At 33.6% G+C, this 7,581-nt stretch overlaps 1 long non-coding RNA gene across 1 annotated transcript; it reads right to left on the bottom strand.

Annotated features, from left to right (window-relative positions):
- Window positions 1-1,311: 1,311 nt before the first annotated feature.
- Window positions 1,312-7,161, bottom strand: LOC131042493 (uncharacterized). Its single transcript, XR_009105263.2, has 2 exons — window positions 6,898-7,161; window positions 1,312-6,558 (listed from the first exon to the last, which is right to left on the bottom strand). It is a non-coding gene; the product is annotated as an uncharacterized LOC131042493 (long non-coding RNA).
- Window positions 7,162-7,581: the final 420 nt, after the last annotated feature.

Here is a 7,581-nt window from a genome sequence, read left to right as displayed (position 1 = left end):
TTATCAAACAATTCAGGTACATTGTTCTCTCTTCATTTTTACACGAACTTGCTTTCTAGAGAGAAAAAACAAATTTTTACTGTTTCCCAAGCTTATACCAAAGAACAGTGCGATGTGAGAAAATCTGCATCTTAACTGGAAATTTGATTATTTGATGCAAAGAAAATGGTGATAATATTATGAAAAATTCATAACAAACTTATAAAACATTTGAAAAATACTGTTGCACAGCAGCGTAAAGTGCTTGTGGCTCCAATAAAAAAAACACTATTTTTCATACCAAAGCTTACATATGTCTCAGATCCAGTAACATTTTGCGAGACAGAAACACTGCAACGTGAAAAATTAATGTGACCATACTGATTATATTAATTAATTTTTATTTTTAGTTTTATTATTTTTATATTGTAGAAGATTTGAACTAGGCACCATCTAAGTGCCTACAACATGAACTTTGCCATTAAACCAAAAGCCCTTGAACATATTAACTAAAATTTTGACATTCAAGTTCCTGCAAACATTTACAATTAAGAAATATATTGGATATTACCTGCCTTCTGTGAAAACACAGAATTTATCTAGACCTTGTCACAAGGATACCACCGAGTCTAGTATGTTGTCTGTAAACATCAAATGCCTCATTTTCTCTCCATTTGAAATTAAGAAAATTATTGGATATTACCTGCCTTCTGTGAAAACAGAGAATTTATCTAGACCTTATCACAAGGATACCACCCGGTCTAGTATGTTATGTCTGTAAACATCAAATACCTCATTTTTTCTCTTTAAGCATTACATATCTCTGAATAATGTAACAAGGTAAAATCCATAAGTATTCTCACAAAATTGCATAGAAGCGTATAACAAAAACAAGATTGCAGTTCATGAAAGCATTCACAACAATTCAATGTCTTATTTTCTCTTTTTATATCTGAAACTAACAGATACAACTTTAGGACCGCTATGAAATCTTGAAATACTTTTTAGATTAAATGTAATCAAACCCTGAAATACTTAAATTAGTAGGTTCACTTGCTATTCTAAACCACTGGTAGACATCAATATCTCATTCAATTTTTAAGCATTAGATACCTGAAACTGATTGACTAATCCAAATAATTTAATCTCTTACGTGACTATTCTTGAGGCATGTCATCAAAAAGTTCTAGGGCACCAAAACTTGAAATACTTGTATAACACAATGCATACCAATATTTAAAACTTAACACAGAAACACAAATATCCTAAAACGATTAAATTGAATTGTAGGGAAGCATATCAACAGAAAATTGCAGTGTGACAAATAAAATGTTGTTTCACTACAGGAAATTGCAATGTGAAAACCCGAAATATTGTTTCACTGTCCTACACAGTTACAGAATCACATCAACACAAAACTGCAAAAAAGTACATCCATGCAAACTTACATGGCTTGAAATCCTGAAACAGTTGTATTGAGACAGCGCATACCATAAGCACCAGAAAAACTGACTCACTTTCCTGCATTATGATTTAACAAAGTAATGCACAGAAGCACTTGCTGATAGAACTGCCCATTGCAATGGATCGCCAATACACAAGAACTGCTGAAAAGGGGAAGGCGCCAGATCTAGAATGCTATGGATGGAAAATCAAGAGATAACCCTGCCAAAAAGCCATATACTCACACACACTGATATTAAAGTGCATGGTGCATGTTTATCTTGAGCAGAATTGAACCGTGTTATGAAACTAAACTTCAGTATTCCGATCAATTATCCTAGTATTATAAAAGGTGTTGAAGCCAACTGCATAGAAATAAATTAATGTTTCAGCAAAAAATTGAAGAGAAACATCTCCACGAGAAACCTCAAAAACTAAACTTCAGTATCCGGATCAATTATCCTAGTATTATTAAGATGTTGAAGCCAACTGCGTAGAAATAAATTAATGTTTCAACAAAAAATTGAAGAGAAACATCTCCATGAGAAACCCCAAGAACCCCACATGTCATGATCAAAGCACTGATATGTTCATCAGGATTTTGTGAACGATCTCTATAGAACTTTCAAAGGTTCTTTCTTAAGCCAAGAAGTTAATAGTTATGTTGGAAGTAGTTATGTTGGAAGTAGACATTCCAGATGCCATATCGGTAAAAAGTTGAACCATATGAAACCCTGAAATTCCTAGAATAAATATACTCGAGACCTGAGATACTTCGATCGAATGTACTAGGTTGACTTGCTGTTCTTGGCCACTGGTAGAGATCGCCACCTAAATTAAGTTACATTAAAGTTTGAGGAGATAGATGGCAGAAACTGACTAAATAATCCAACTAATTTAATATCGATATGACTGTTCCAGAAGCATGTCAACAAAAATTCCGTGGCACAAGTTAAAATACTCGTCTAACCTGAAATACTTGCTCATCATCCTTCACAGTGATTCCATAAGCACATTAACACAATATTGAACAGGAGCCCCTCAAAACGATATTGCAGAGGCATATTAATCCTAAATGATTAAATTAAATTGCAAGGAATCATATCTACAGAAAATTGCAGTGTGAAAACCTAAAATACTGCTTACTCTAGAAAATTGCACAGCGTAAACGACCAAAACATTGATTAAGTAATCAATATATCCTACATGATTTAGGAAAGCACATGAACAGAAAATTGAATGACATGAAACCTTGACATAGTTATATTGAAATAATACATGCCATTAACATCTGAAATACTGATTCACTATCCCACAGATTCAAAACAATATCGCACAGAAGCACTTGTAGAGAAGCAGAGATGATACAGCGAGGATAGGGATTAAAAGATGTCAATCCTCCTTGCCTCACAGCTGTACCAAGGTGCATAGAGTTCCTCTAAAATGGGCAGACTACACAGAGATTAATTCCCCATTCACAAATTATCACCATATGTTCCATTTTCATTTCAAGGAATCGATAAGCTGCATCAACGAACATTACAACGCAACATATTTCCTTTACTACTGTTAGCTTTTATCATTGGTAGAGCGTATAGACAAGAATAATAGCAGTTAAGGCAAATTTGATTCAAATCCAAGTAAGGAGTGTCTATTTTATTTTCACCATTTGTATCTTCAAACATTAAAGCAAACTAACAGACTAAAGCAAGAACTGCTGTTGAGACAAAACTAAAAAAAAACAGCAAAACATCATGGAGGATTTCACCACTTTCTTTAGCAAACTATTCCTAGTAATGAAAATTTTATAAACACCAATAATCCCAAAAGCAAGGATTGATACAGCATCTTCTCCAAAAACCCATATCAACCATCTAGATTCTAAAATGGTGGCCTGAAACTATAAATTGAGCTCAAACAGGGCATTTCCCCATAGCCAGGTAAATATAACAAATGCCGATAGCAATGTAAAATCTAAAAGAGGTTCTTCACTATCATTGGGAATACTTCCCATTCTAGGCACCATTGACTACCGAGACTGATTACAAATTTAAATCATTGTCTTGGCTTAAAAAAATGGACCATTCTCTTTCAAAATCTTTCCAAACTCACCTCTGGTGAATTTCTCCACCGTTATTCCTGATTCATTTAGTATCAGGGGGTGAAATCATCTAGGAACAGCTCTCAGATCTTAAAATTGTGACGTCTCAATATCTGTATGATACGGAGACTTTTTTTTGCCATGCACCAAACAAGATTTTGACCCTAGAAAGTGATTACAAGAAAAAAAACTTAATGACATTAGATTTCTACAATCTATAGTGCTCCTTGCTGCTGTTTCTGGATTCGATCGTGTAAGTTTTTTCATCAAACCCAGAAACAGCAACAATCAAAGAAAAAACTCTTGCCAATGTAATCATGGATTCTTAAATTTCTCAAAAAAAACTGCACATAATCTGCAATTGATATTGCCCAGTTCTAATTTGAAACTTTCATTATATTTGAACCTAGGTAGTCATTTCAAGAGCACAATGCTGAAATTTAGCTCGTGGATCAGCCATCATGGAATGTACTGACTAATTCTGCAAATGATTTGTTGAAACATTCCTGACAATGCTCTCAATCGTTCCAGGAGTGCACACTCCAATCCACCATTTTGTCATTGAATCCAGCTATAAATTTGACCAGTCATCAAAGTTCATAATGAATCACAAGCATCTACCCTCATCTTCAATGCAAAAGAACTGAGGTGTCTTTGGCCTTCATGAGGATCCAAGGCTTAACTAAAAGTGAACCAGCTCCAGCTTGTCATTTGAAAATAGAGAAAATTTAATAGTTAAAATTTGATGTTAGACACATGCCATCCATTATGACCTTAATAAGCCAATAATCACAATATCACAATGAGTTACTACTCTATCATCTTCCCTTGGTGATGTAGGATAGTCAATCCGCCCAAGTATCCTCCTACATCAGAAACCCCAGATATATGAAAACTCTCATGAGCAGGAGTTAATGGTCGGCCATAACGAGCAATATCATCTAGAAGTATTGTTCAGATCTTATAATAGTAACTCTACGAAATGAGTTCCATGGCATCTCTTTTGCCATTCACTACGCAAAATTTAGAACCCCTGGAAGCTGATAACAAAAATAACTACCGATGTAAAATTATAGATACTTAAAGGTCTCAAAATAAATTCATATAAAATTTGCTACTAATTTTTGTCTGCCTCTAATTTAAAATTTTTATCGTCACTGAGCCTAGGTGACAATTTCAGGTGTACAATGCTAAGACTTAACTTGTTGAATCAGCCACCATGGAATTTATTGAGTAATAATACTGATTTGTTGCAATCTTTCTAACAGGCTCTCAATTGTTAATAGAAACTTAGAAAAGATCCAAGGCACCAATCCACCAAATGATCCAACTATGAAACTCGACAAGAAGTCACAGTGCATACCAAATCACAAGCTTGGTAAAACGTCTTCCAGTTTTATGGGTTCTAGTACTAATTTGTTATATGGCAAAGCCCTTTTCACATCCAGTGCTTACTTCGATTGAGTTCAGAGCCTTAAATGTGTCTGTTAAAAAAGGGTATATTTGCATCATTTTATAAGTCATATGGTAATTTTTTTCAGATATTATTCATATGTAATATGGTAATATTTTTTCAGATATAGCTGTTTAGTTTGATCAGGTTCAGATCTGTCCATAGTGGTATAGTGCGATGGTTAAATTGTGGTGATGTTCTTGCCATCAAGATTCAAGTTCTATTGGGTGTTCTTGTTGAGTCTTTCTATTGGGAATGAATTCTTTTAATTGTGACCTCACCAGTTCATAGCTCTGAATCAAAAAGTTAACCTCTTAAAAGAAATTAAAAATCAAATTCAGATCTTTAAATATCTTATAAGTAATATGACAATGTTTTATGAGATCAACTGCCATGTTTGATTCGATTCAGAATTTAGACCTATTCTTTTATCAAATGCTGTGTTTGATTCGGTTCAGATTTTAGACCTGTCTATCAAAGTATTTTATAAGTTGTATGGCAATGTTTTTTCGATCAACTGTTTAGTTTTATCAAACGCTGTGTGACAATGTTTTCTGGGATCAACTGCCATGTTCGATTCGGTTCAAACTTTAGACCCCTTTTTTTAATCAACTACTGTGTTTAATTCGATTCAGACATTAGACCTGTCTATCAAAGCATTTTATAAGTTGTATGGCCATGGTTTTTCAGATCAACTGCTTAGTTTTATCAGACTCGGATCTTAAGACCTGTTTATTGAAAAAGAATCTATTGGCATCATTTTACAAATTGTATGGCAATGTTTTTTTTAAGATCGACTGCTTAGTTTGATTGGGAAGGGTCTATTAGCATTATTTTATAAGCTGTAAGGCAAAGCATCATTTAATAATTTGCCATAGTTTTTCAGATCAACTGCTTAGTTTTATCAGACTCAGATCTTAAGACCTGTTTATTGAAAAAGAATCTATTGGCATCATTTTACAAATTGTATGGCAAGGGTTTTTTTAAGATCGACTGCTTAGTTTGATTGGGAAGGGTCTATTAGCATTATTTCATAAGCTGTAAGGCAAAGCATCATTTAATAATTTGTAAGACAATACCTTTATCAGATTGAATGTTTAGTTTAATTGGGTTGGGGTAATTATACCTGTTTAGTAAAAAGTGGCATTCAAACCTTTAGATCTTTCTGTTGAGAAAGGGTCTAATTGATGTCATTTTATGGTGGATGGCAGTGTTTAAATCTAAATCTAAAAAGTAGAGATTCTTATTTCCTTGCAAAGATTCTATTCTATCTTATAGTTCTTCTCAGAGATCCTTTACTCAGATTCTATTTCTATCTTATAATTCTTCTCAGAAATCCTTTATTCAAAAAAAAAAAAAAAAAAAATTTTAAAATAGTTGCACAAGATTCTATTTTATCTAGTCTTCTTCTCATAGACCCCTTACTCAACAAAAACATTTTTTTTTAGAAAAAAGGTAACGATAAGAATACAACCTTGCCTCGTATCTTGGCAGTGTAGGGTATAAGAACCAATAACTTCATCGACAAATGTCCCGATCCCAAACATCGCAGTTATTTTCAAGAAATGTACTCTGCACTCATCTACATTGCATCATCAGTTTACATCAGCATTTCAAACATAAAAATGATGATAAGCTTGAATCACAGAATACGGCATCATAGGGAAAAACAACTAAGTATTGAAACCGCCCTCTTCATTTATCACGGAAACAAGCAGATCAAATACTGCATCTCGAGAATACCGAGTGACATATCTGAAAAACATGAAATTCCTCCCAGATCTATAATGAATGAATAAATCAAAACCCCACCCTAGTGGGTATTAATGTACACGATTACACAGCTTCTTACAAAACCGATAAAGAAAAAAGGAAAAAGAAATCGAACGATTAAAAACACAAATAGATATTTAAAACCTACAAAGCACAAATTTGCGAACACAAGATCTCTCGAAGGCGCTGTCAGAAATCCGGCGAGATGGCATGATGAAACAGCGAAAAACCCTCACCTAACATTCAAGGCCGACATTATAACCAAGGGATATTTGGTGTCGGCCTCCAATGTCAGCGAAATTCTTTCGCACGTCAACAAGTCATCTCCCTCGAATTGATTTACTTCCCATATGCAACTTCAAATCGATTAAAACTCTATATTTATAGATTTGTCAAGTCGAGCTTATCAACAACTCTTCTACCAAACCCACGGTCAAAGGCAAATGGCAAAATCTTAGGTTATCAGATAAAATTTGAGCGTGCAAATGCTTGGTTCTAAAAAAAATCAGAACAGCGTGGGATTTTAATTCACTGGATTAATCAGTAGGTTTAAGGGGTTTGTATTCTTTGAAATTTTTTGTTTTTATAAATCTTGTTATTGGAATATAATTTTTTTTAAAGATAGGTGATGGTTGTTTAAACATTATGTCTTTCAGTCTTAGATTGAATCAAAAGTACAAATGTAGATTTCAAAAAAAAACTTAGAAAAAATTAAGTCTTCAAATTTGTAGTCTTGGGCTAATGTTTAGATTTTGATTTGGAAGGTTTTACATTTCTAATTGTTTGTGGGTGACTAATCGAGATGTATAATATGAATTTACTAGAAAATTGT

Source organism: Cryptomeria japonica, chromosome 1 (genome assembly GCF_030272615.1).
Source record: "Cryptomeria japonica chromosome 1, Sugi_1.0, whole genome shotgun sequence".
NCBI lineage: Eukaryota > Viridiplantae > Streptophyta > Pinopsida > Cupressales > Cupressaceae > Cryptomeria > Cryptomeria japonica.
Note: the sequence above shows the minus strand (reverse complement) of the source record. Positions and strands in the feature narration are given on the sequence as shown.